Source organism: Pezoporus occidentalis, unplaced genomic scaffold, assembly GCF_034315485.1.
Source record: "Pezoporus occidentalis ecotype Australia unplaced genomic scaffold, CSIRO_AGI_Poc_V1 ctg29, whole genome shotgun sequence".
In the NCBI taxonomy this organism is placed as follows: domain Eukaryota; kingdom Metazoa; phylum Chordata; class Aves; order Psittaciformes; family Psittacidae; genus Pezoporus; species Pezoporus occidentalis.
The window spans coordinates 7,054,513-7,066,732 of NW_026914829.1; the positions used below are offsets into that span (position 1 = coordinate 7,054,513).

A 12,220-nucleotide genomic window follows, 5' to 3' on the forward strand; every position below is an offset into this window, starting at 1 on the left:
CCTTCTTTATAGTAAGAGTTACAACTGGTGTGTTATTGTTGGTTTTTGAAGTATTGCTCTACTGCTATTGTACTGATTGAATTTGTCCATTTGTTAAGCAATCTAAATTGCCTTCATTCCCAGCTGCTGCACAATGAAACTGAATAGTGCAGATTGTTTCACAGAGATGGCTTGATTTTTGCAGTAATGAATTGTTTGTCAGTGAAATTTGAAAGTAAATGAAACAATATATGCGCAGATTGAAGCAATGAAATTTGTGATCACAATAACACTGCTTTTCTGTTTTATGATGCAGCCAATCTGTCTTTCTCTTAAAGATAAAAAGCCAGGTTTGATGACTACTAAACAAAAAACCAGATGTTCATGTTCCCTGCTCAAAGTTGAGTGTACAGAGTGTGAAACTGTTTTGTATGACCTAGTGAGAGTCCTGTAGAAAGATGTATTATAAAATACTTGGGATCTGGAAAAGCAGAAGATAATTATAAGACCAATTTTCTTAAGTTTCAGCACTTAAACACAATCCAATATTTGACTGTAAACTGTTACATCACCTCTCTGAAATTTTTCAGTCCCTTGCTAACAGGAAAATTGGCTCCTTCAGCAATTTTATCAAGAGCAGGATAGTTGCCTTAAAATGGCTGCAAGCCTGGATGTGGTACCAAGGAGAAATCTACAGGAAACTTTTTTCCTGGCTAGATATTACAGCAGAAAAGCTACCTGGGAATCAGCACTGAAAATTACAGCAAAAAGAACTATTTGGGCAAATATTGGTAACATTTCCTGTGATGTTGTAGCACTTTTCCAGCAAACGACTTGTGCATTAGAAGAAGGATGTCGTTAGAACTTTCTTGGGCAGCTGTTGCTGGTCAGTAACACAGCTCTGCTGTGAGGCATAGGGGACAGGGCTCACAGGGAAAGATGAGCCTTCATATGGCTCAGCCATCTCCAGCTCAGCTCATTATTTGAGCTCCCTTTACTGTCAACAGAGAGACACTCTGGAAAAACATGCTTCCCTCAAAGTCAGCAAGGAAGAATAAGGACCTCCAGAAAACAACTGAACTTATTTTGTCTAATGTAGGTGGAGGACGAATGCTTATCACCTCCCACTACAGCAAGACTTTCTCTTGGTGACTAGAAGAGGAACCTCAAGTGGCTAAGGTAGATGATTATTGGATAACAAAGACCTGGTGAAATAAATCCTATTCAGGCATTGGTGGCATTGTGTCGATGTACAGAGTACCATACATCTTATTTACCTTCCAAGCATATAAGCACTTTTATCTGTTTATACTACACCCAAATGAAAGGGTGCCATGCCACACCATAGTTGTAGAAATCTTGGCATTATTAAAGTTCTCCAGCATTTGAAATACTTTTAAGGCTTTCCTGCATCTGTAAGAGCAAGCAGTTTTCTTTACACTCTACATTTTCTCTTAATCTCTTCTCTTTCTCATGGTAACTTTAGACTATAGTTTAATTGCTGCCTGATCAGCACTGAACTGATGCCAGGTTTGGAATTAAAAGGTACAAATATTAGAAAGAGATGGAAATATGGAAATATGGAAAAGAGTATGTGTGATTCCATACTTGCCTAAGTAAGGCTTTGGCCTTGAGTAGAACATTGTGAAAGTAATAGACTATGTGTGCCTTCTACAGCAAACCAGGACCTCTTGTTTGCTTTAGGCATTGTTGAATGTTTTCTTCTGCCTCTTAGCTATTTCAGCAATACTGGATCTGAACTCTGATTGTTAAGTGGAAGGTTTTGGTTTCCTCTTGGAGGCACAGAAAGCCATACCCTAATTGTGGTAACCTGCACTGAAGTTCATACTTCTTCATTAATGGGCCCCGAGTTAACTTTTGTAGAGGCTTGTTACAGAAAATCATCCCATGTTTTTGGCCTCCAGATCACTTTTTCGCCCATAATATACTACAGGTTTGAGATGGCACAAAATATCTTCCCTTGCAGTTGGAACAACTCAGCTCCCCTGTGAACTGTACAGCTTTTTTTCATGGTTACCTAGAGACCGAGTGAAAAGAAATATTTGCTCTTTACTGAGCTTACCTGAGACAGACAAAGTAATATGAAGCTTGATTTCTAGTGGAAGAGAAAAAAGAACTGCAGTTTCCATTTGGTGGTATCTGTTTCTTCTTCCAAAACTGACAAAGAGAAGAATTGGATTCTTGAACTACTTGGTACTAACAAGGATGATACTCATTCTTACCTTTCATTTGCTCTTAAGGCAATAAAGATAATTTTGATTCATGCAGTTTACAGATTGTTGGCATTTTATATTTTAATTGTTTACCCAACTCATAGGAATTTCCAAAATAAACATACTAAATGCATAAAATGAGGAGGAAATCTCACATTTCATATTCATTTTATTTGTAAGTCCATTTACACACCACCAAAATTTAACAATAGACATAGTCAGGTATGCATCATGTGGCAAGAAAAAATTTTTTGTGACAAATTGCCCATGACTTCTTGTTGGGGGGAGGGGAAGCTAGCATGTAACAGTTAGATAAAAACATGTTCTATGGTCTGTAACTCAAATGCCCATCTACAAACATCATGCTGTATATTTACTGAAAATTTAAGAGAGTTTGACAATCTGTAGTTTACTTTTAACACAAATGTTCCAAACAATTTAATCACTCAGTGAATGGACCCTTGTAAAATACATCTGATGAAGGCTGTAGGTTTTATGTGACAAGTTTTATGTTTTCTTTCTTTGATTTTACTCTCTTCCCTAAGTCAACCTTTGAGTAATAGGTTAATGTATTTGGATTATGGGTCTTTAGTAGCAGCCTTGATGGTTTAAAGTTATGAGCTTTCTGAGGTTCACAGGGAGAAACAATATCCTCTATCTATCTGACTGATTTAATAAGAAATCTGGGCTGGCTTTCAGTGGCACAGACCACATCTGAAAAGTCAGGTACCTCAATTATTTGTCTGGTTTTCTTCCAACATTTCCCTACCTTGATTTCCCTGTGTTCTGTTGATTCTTGTTTTAGTTGCACAGTCATCACAAACAAAGGTTTGTTTTCAAACCTTTTTGCTTTTGTCTGAAAAATATTTAGTGGAAGTAACCACAGGAAGGTTACTGGATGGGGTAGTACCTGGTACATAAATTTTGTGCTGCAAATGATCTTTTTAAAGAAGGAAATTCAATATGTTCTCTTTCAAGAACGTAAATGCGGTTTTCCAAATGAAATCCTGGCCATCCTGATGTGAGTTTGGCATTGCTGCAGTACAGCTAGGATTTCACCTTTCATCTGGGAGACTTGTTTGGTTAATTACCAGTCACTTGAAGACCAGGATTGTACCAGGTTCAGAAAGAGAACCACCTGCCGGTGTCATGGCAATTGTACCTGTCAGCCATTTACACATACAGCTTTGTGAGTTTATGAAGGATATATGAGTACAGCTCTAATTTTAAGCACTAACACTATAGTTAATTACACATGGAAAGTCATATAGCTGTTGTACAAGTGGTATAATACCTGAGGCTGTGTTCAGGCAAGTTCTAATCTGTACAGATCTGCTTGACCTCCCTCTGATTATAGATGTATATCAAGTTATAAAGGAAAAAGGTGACCTACAGACCTACAGCTTAAGTATGGGGTAATTGCGCATAGTTTCATCTTAACATGTGCTGATTTAGGATATATAATGCTGATTTTAGGATTATTTATTAAGATATGAATGAATGAGGTTTTCTGGAAGAGATGAGTATACTGGATGATTGATAGGGTGCCATGTTTTCTGTGAAACACTCCTCATATTTCTGCATCAAGTTGTATTCTTATTCATTCATCCTGCATCTTGGCATTCTTAGCTGTAAGAACAGGAAAATAAAGTACCTGAAAGTGTGAAGAAAATTGCAAGAAAACATTCTGTCTCCAACGCTCTTATCCTTTATAAGTAATCTTTCATCAATTTTTGAGCAAGTAGCACTGTAAAAGGAATCCTGGAAATAAGAAATAGCTTGGTTGACAGAGTGTGCAGACTGTTTGCATTATGAGGAATGACTAGAAGCTCTGGAATTGTATGCATTTATTTCTTGAATTATACAATATGTTAATCCACAGTGGAGAACAAAAAGTTTCCTTTCCAGCACTTAAATGTAATTCAAATCTTTTGCTGTGTTTCTCTTAGGTAGTAGTTACGAATTTCTGAAACTGTAGCTGTCTGCAGAAAATTTCCCAGTGATTTCAAATATATGATTTTCAAACAAAGATCACAATGTAGAGAAAAATAGACAGGCACACAATTAGATGATCCAGTGGGTGCACAGCAAGTTGCTTATGCAGGTGCATTAATTCAGCAGACTTCTGCACATGCACATACGAGCAATCTCATATGGTTACTACATAGCAGAATGAAGGTAATGGTCTGGATTAGAATTCATACTCAGAAATTTATTTTATTAGCAGAAGAGAGGATACCTGTAAAAATGTGATACAGGCCTGCACACAAAATGCAAGCCATCTATGGACTTTGAACATGGTGTATTTCCATCCTTAATTCCTCTGATGGTTGTGTTACTGTCATCCTCTGTAATATAACTTAAAGACAGCACTAATGTGTCTACTCTTCACTGTGCTATGCTGCCTCTCTTTCATGTAGTTTAGGTCAAAAGTTAAAGTTATGGACATAATTGCTTGGCTGAACATGTCGTCATTTTCCATAGAAGAGAAACAGGGGCAGCAGAATCCGCTCTGTGCTGGCTGTTAGCATACCCCAGCTCCACACACATATTTCAGAAAAGTGAACTACTTGTAGGTTGTATGTTTGTACTCAAACTTCAACGTTTCTACCAATTTCAATGTGTGAAGTAAAATACTCTTTAAACATTTTGTATGAAGCAAAAAAATAAACTCTTCCTAAACTTGGGCTGTGGACACGATTTTGGCTTGTGAATGTGTGTGCTGGACATCACAGAGTGAGTTTTTCTTGGCTTAACATGTCAAACACCATGTGCTCCCTGAAACTGGTAAGCAAAGACAAAGTGAAGAGAACTCAAAAAAATTAAAACAAAAATGAGAAGCAGACTGGTTCCTTAAATGCTTAAAGAAGATGAATTATATTTGTGGTTTCTTTAAAAAAAAAAAAAGTACTTTATCTGCTTTTTCCACTTAGGTACTATGGAAGCAGATTACAAAATAAAGCAAAAGCAATCAAAGTTATTTGTGACTGGGATTTATTACCTACTATTAATAGTTTACTCCTCTGTGTCAGGAGTAGGACCCTTTAGAGAGGATAATAAGAAATTCTGACCTTTTAAAGTTTGGAGGTGGGTGAAACAGATTGGGAATTTATTCTTGACTATTTGATTCTGTTATGGTTCTTCTGAAGATGCAACTTTTTAAAAAGAGATCTTAATTTCCATCTAACACAGGGCCAGCAACACAGTTATAAAAGGGCACTGTGGTTTATGCTGTGCCTTAGATCCATAACCAAAGGTTTTTACAGTGCTGTGTGGCAACCTTTGTGCCTTTCTCCTTGCTTATTAATGGGTCTAGCTCCAGTGTTGCCTTGTGTATAGTTGATGTGTTTGTTTCTGGACCTGTGGCAGAAATTGGCCCAAGGTGTCCCCAGGTACCCACAAGTGAAGCATGCTGGATGTGATAGTGGCACAGTGTGCAGAGCTCCCACCTGTCAGAGGGAAGCTTGGCTGGTGGATTTGCTCACCTGTGGATGTGGAGCAATGCTTTACTTCCAAGACAGATGAACCACTTTGTATATATGAAAGATGTAACTTAATGCCACACCAAAAGATTTCCTATCCTTGTAGGATAAGGCAGTGTTTTGGAGTATGGCTCTCTGGTGTTGAAAAGCCTGGTAAGTTCTTCTTTAGGCACTTTCGTAGATCTGGACCATAATAATTTACCCTTTTATGACAGTCATACGGCTTAAGGTGAAGCAAAGTTTTACCTACAAGTATTTGGAGTGTGCTGATTTTTGCTGGCCCAGCTGAAACCAGGACAGGAGCAGCTGGGGCACTCTTCATAATTTAATATCTGAACTTAACCCACTTGTAAAGAAACACAAATTGAGGAGGACCCATATTTGCAATGACAGTGAGCTGTTGCTGTAAAAAAAAATAACAGATACCAAAAATAGATTTAAAAAGAATCAAGAAGGAGGATGTTACTGTTTGTGATGGATGAAAGGGAAAATCAGCCGGTGTGTTATGTGATGTAACAGCTGGATTAAATACATAAGGACACTTCCTGCTGTTTACATCTGGTTGATATAATGTTCATGTGAAACCCTGGAGTAAAACTTGTCCCTCAAAATCCGAGATTCATAAATTACTCATTGAAAGCCTGGATTTGCTTTCACTGCATCAGAGACAGGAAAATCTAAAGCCAGTCCCTGAAGAACTAAAGTGTTAAACCAGCCAACTCCTTCAAACATCCAGTATATCCATGTGCTGGTTTAAAATTTCACTCTTAGTCATATAGATGTGAAACCTCCTTCTGAAGTAAGTGGAGTTATTCTCAGTTATAGTGATGGAAGACAAAGCACAATATAACTCACTGTCTGGGGAATAAAAACCCTCAAAACTTGCTGTGACTGAGGCAGAAAAAGGCACTTTATTATTTTGTCTGAGTATACCTTGACACTGCATTGCTATTTGAAAATTGCTCCAAAACTTGCTGTTTCTTGAGTCTGTGATATCACCTGCAGGGCTGACATATGTGCAGGGAATGAGACATCTGGTCTGGAACAAAGCTGTCTTTTAGCCCAGAATAAACATCACTTCTTCTTCAACTTCAAACACCAGACAGAGTTAGGGATGAAAGCCAGGTGGATGTTTCACAGTTCATATCAAAAGTGATTATAATAACAAGAGCTTACAGGGCATGCAATTTAATTGCCTCTGCAGAATCCAGGGTGTTTGTCTGCTTTCTGGTTTTGTGGATGCCTCACTGTGGTTAACCAGCTTTGTTTTAGTAGCAGCAGATGACGTTGCAGCCCACCTCATGAAGCTAATGTGTGGCAGGATCTGCATAAAGCCTCTTTTTATCTTCTTAGCCAGTAGCCTGGATTCATCAGACTGAGAGAACATGGTGTGGTCTCTGGAGGGCTTCTGCTCACGTCCCAGTGTGGTGCTAGTATTACCTACTGTGTTGACTATTGGTGATGAAGCCTGGCGGCTATCTTGGGTAACTTCGCTTCTGACCTGTGAGGTGTTGGATGGCAGGGAGGGACTGTAGGGCCAGGCTGGGAATATGCTTTCTGGCAGGGGTAGCTCAAATGTGGCACCCCCCTGGTGCCAGTGCATCCCTGTGATGTTCCTCTGCAGCTAGCATTCTGGCCAAGCTAGCCACCTTTGTAGAGCACATTGGACCACAGAGCAAGAGAGGTGCCACAGTGTTAGGGGAGCTTTAGCCTCAACTCTGTGAAATGATGATGAAGGAATGAACGGTGTGAGCCTGTCAGTTTATAGGGTTTGACAGGACTATTGAGAGTTGAAGGGAATAAAACTATACAGCTCTTGATATTCTAATCCTTGGCACTCTTTGTGAGGGCACAATACGAATAAACTGGGATACGGCAAAGTCAGTATTCAGTCCCGAGCCTGTCAGGTATTTTCATTGCCCATAAAATCTATAAAATTGACAGGGCTGGAGCATAAAAATTTGAAACAGGTCCAGTAGTTGAAACATTTATGGCTGCTCTCCAAATTAGAAACAATTGGCAGGCTGCTGGCAAAAAATGTGGTTGGTGACTCTTGTGAACTGTGTCATTTTTGATAATACATGCAAGGAATACTATTTTATGTCCCAGAAGACTGTCCTTGAAAAAGAAAATAAAAGACACACTCTCCCCCCAGCTTTTTTTCCAGCGTGGCAACATGATCACTCTATGGCAGAGCTGGGTGTATGACAGGGAAGAGACCACAGTTACTGCTCCACCGTTACTTGCTATAAACAAATAACCACTGGAAGGAGAGTGATGACTCGTTTGGGACTGAGTTTGAGTTCTTTTCAGGGTTTGGTCTCCTGGCTTCATATGGCCTTTTAGAAAGGTAGTGAAAATTTAATTCATTTTTAGACACTGACTCTTGGGAAGGTCATTTCAGGGCCTGCTGTGACAGATGGATTTTCTTGACAGAAATATTTTTGCAGGCTTCAGTGCAGTATATACCTAATGGACTTAACCCATCTGGGAAGTATCAAACCTACTGCGCATGTGTTGATTCTGCATTGTAAGTGAGGCATCATTCTGAGCATGTCAAGCATAGCAGAAACACAGATCACCTATGAAGTCTGTGGACTAAAATCAAGTGCTCCATACTCCCAAAGAATCAGACTTTCGAATGTGTGCTGAAGAGCAACCTTCCTCCTCGATGGTTTCTGGATGCTGGGAAAGCCAGAAGCCATTGGACAAAAGAGGAAATCCTCATATTATGCCCAGGTAACACTTCTAAGTTGAAGAAGCAAGTGTGGCAAAAGACCTTCTTAGAAAGAATCGCTGGAGGAGAGAGGTAGATGGGACCTAAGGGATGTCATGAGAGGCTGCCTGCAGACCTTAAGAGCAAAAATTCTGTGGAAAAGACTTTTTCCTGATGTTATTTCAAGCTGGCCCTGACAAATTTACCTTGACACAGTCTGCCTTTTTCAGGGATGGAAAATCCAGGCAGAAGTCCAATGTTTTGCTTTCAAAGAGCTCAGTAGATGCGTTGGCCTGTTGTGGGGACAGCATATGCACAACTAAGTAGGAGATAACAGGATTTCTGTTGTATTTCCACTACAAACCACAGCAGGTTTTCAGCACAGATATTTTACTGATCTTTAAATATATTACAGTTCATTACTAAAATTGACTGCTCTCTTGAATTCTCAAAGTACTTTTTTACAAGGTTGCCACTAGCATCACCTAAGACACCCATTAAAGGTAATTGAGACTTGCCTAGAATAGATTTCGTTATGCAAGATCAAAGGGAAAGGGATGAAAAGAAGAGGAAATCCTTAGAATAGATTAGCATCACTAGTGTGGCTTTCTGTCTCAGAAGGTCAATGATGTTGACTTCATATTATTTATGTTCAAATTTTACAGAATTTTAGGAGAGTGTGAAAGGTCCTCCCCAGACAACCGTATGCCATTTTTCATTAGTCTTATTCCGAGCCTTGTGATATGGCTTTCAATCCCTGATGGTCTTCTGTTGTCAGCTACTGTTGGAGGTAGCACTGCTGTAAAACAAAACTTCTTGGTATGATGCCCATGCAGAATGAATTTAATAACTGCTCTTATATTTGGAGTCCTTCTATATATAGGTGGTTCTCAAAGCAGCCCTGAGGGGCATTTTTCTCAAGGTACAAGTTGCCCAAGATAGCTGTCAATACATATATCAGACCTCTTAAACACAAATAACCTGCTAAGTTACTACCCAGCAGTTTGACACCACTGAAAGATTTCCCCTCCTTTCCCATTTATCCCAGGTACCAGAAAATGTGAGCTCCTAAGGCTATGTGAGTCACAGAGAAGCCAGTTTGGCCACCGTAAATTAAGCCTCATAATGGTCCCGTTGAACTGTGATGACAGCTACTGCTGGGTGATGTTAAATGTGTGAAAAGTGCTGGGGGAGAGGGCTGGAGGAAACAAAAGGGAAACATGTTAAAATTTGCAGAGCCAAGTCAGGTAAGAACTGGAAAAAATTGTAGTGTAGGGGAAAAGCTTTATAATAAATTCTGGTGAGAGGTAGGTAATTTCTGCAGTCATACTTCTCTATGTGGATAAGGATCTGAAACTGAAGGCAGAATCTCCACCAGGTAAACTGGCAAAAGGGTGCAGGAGTAGCTGCCAAAAAAGCTGTGCTCAACCCAGATGTGTCTGTACTGCCTCTTATTAGAGTTGCTCTCCCCTCATCTAGGCTTCCCTGTAAAAAGACACAGAGCTAGAAAGACATTCCCATGTCCACCTAAAATAAGTATCCATGCAGAACAAGAATAAATGCTTTTCAAAAGTGGAAAAAGTCTTAAATTGCAAAAGGCCTTTGCAGGATAAGAAAGGATTTGGGCAGAGATTAAAGTGCCCATGAATGTTTTGAGAACAAAGTCTAACTAAATCCAGAAATTAAACTGTTTTTTTTAAGTGTAAAAGTAAAAAAGAAAATAGGACTTTATTTTGGTTCATGCTTGTCTTTCCAAAGTGCAACACCTCACCCCTTTATAAACACTAGCAATACCAATGTAAGAAAGAGTGTGATACTCCTACTAGTCTGCAATTAACAGAAAAGTGTTTAATGTTTTTAGGCACAGGCATCAATGGCTTTTCAGAGGTTTCTTTAAAAATGAAAGCACACACAAAGAAAATATGGCATGCATTGTTATTATGGAAATTTGGGTCTGATGTTTTATATTTTTTAAAATATATATATTAGATAGTCTGAATTATTTGTGTTAATTTCATGGCTTGTGCGGTTTTCAGTATTCATTTTCAAGCCTTCCTCCACAGCACTGACATCTGACAAAGCTAATATTTATTACTTTAATGAGCTGAGATTTCCACATAATCACTTAACTTGAGGATTAGGTTTTTAAGCGTAGTGTTAAATCTTACGATACAGCTCATGTTATCAGAGAACTCTATTTCCTTCACAAAAATTATCAGGGAGCTATTGCATGCTCCAGCAAGTCAAGTGAAGTGACCTTACATGAGAAGGTCTTAACTGCCAAAGACAAAAATTAGCTAAAAAATGACCTGGTTTCCCATGCTTTTGCAGCAGGAACATATCAATATCTCAACAGGAAAGGCAAACCCACTGAGGAGCCAGTCTTATCTCATTTAGGTTACAGCCTTGTGACTTAGAGAAAGAGGTATGGGAACAGCTTTTCTAAAGAGGAAAATCTACCAGTTTAATTGGCCTGCTTGTTTGATTTGAGCAAAGACTATTCCCTTGCATGCCAGCGCAACAGCTCAGAGATTTAGATAAAAAGCTATTGCTTGTTCACTTCCTATCAGTCCAGCCTTGCTATGAGAGAAAACAGAAGCAAACTCCTGTCTGGAAAGTCCTAAGGAACTGGTAATTAATTTCACAAGGAGCCTGGCATGGGACTTAGTGTCTACCAGATCCTGATGACTACTTGATGTCCTGCGTTTACTTACAGAAAGCTTAATTGAGTTGACACAAAAATATTCCATTTGCGGTGCAAACAAGTAAGCTAAAGAAGTCTTAGTTAGACATTCTTAGTGGAGTCAGATTAAGCCTCCATCATAGCAAAGTGCAGATGTTCTGCTTCCAGTTTGTGTGATTGATAGGCAGCTTGTTTTACTGAACAGCATACCTTTTCGTATGCTTAGAAATATAAAGTTTTGCTTTTCTTGCAGCAGAGTTCAGTATTATAGAAATGGGGAGAACAACTTTAAGTCTGCACTTCAGTAATATTAACATCAACCTTGTTCTGCATCCAAAGTGCTTACCTCAGAGCTACTGGAGATACCTTAGTCAAAAGGTCTTACAGCAAAGCTTTGAAAATAGAAGACCCTTAAAATTAAGGAAAGAAGAAGCCTTTAATAAATATTCAATTTAAAGACAATGATCAAATAGTTATTGTAACCAGTAATAAGACACAGAATTTAAGCTAGTTGTCTCTCCTTTTACATATTTTGACAGGTCATTCATAGGCATAACTACTATGAATTAGGTCATGAAAACAGAAACATGTGACCTGAGATAGCTGCCAGTTTTCAACTTTACAACTATGTAGTTTAATACTGAGACATCTTTCCAATGCACTTAAATAACACATTACCAGGGTAGAATAAGCATCTTGCTTATTCTGCAGATGTGAATTGACTGAGGGAGGGCTGAAGAATCTACCTTACATTGTTTGCCCCAGGTAACACCCTCCAGAGGGTATTTACCCATATCAGATGATACAGTCTCTGTCATACATGGGGACAGTTTCTCTACCCCATCACAGTCTTCAGGGCTACCACTGCCCCTGTCCTAAGACAATCACATTGAGCAGCTGGGCTCTCAGGTAATACCCTGGAAGAACTGGGTGATGACAGATGTGGTCACTGCGGAACTTTGCAGAGCCCCATCTGCAGCACACGGAGGTTACTGTGTCCATATATCTTTTGGTATAAGTCTACCCTTATCATCCTCCCTGCTTTTCAGTTCTATTTCATTTGTGGTTGATTTGTTCCTGCAAGTTCTTTGAGAGGCATATTCCTCTGCCACTGCCAGGCTCCTGT

The 12,220-nt window shown here is 39.1% G+C and overlaps 1 long non-coding RNA gene across 1 annotated transcript; it reads right to left on the reverse strand.

Moving 5' to 3' along the window:
- Positions 1 to 2,364: 2,364 nt before the first annotated feature.
- Positions 2,365 to 11,507, reverse strand: LOC134167523 (uncharacterized). The gene is made up of 2 exons (XR_009966214.1): positions 11,441 to 11,507; positions 2,365 to 3,842 (listed from the first exon to the last, which is right to left on the reverse strand). It is a non-coding gene; the product is annotated as an uncharacterized LOC134167523 (long non-coding RNA).
- Between the last annotated feature and the right edge of the window lie 713 nt (positions 11,508 to 12,220).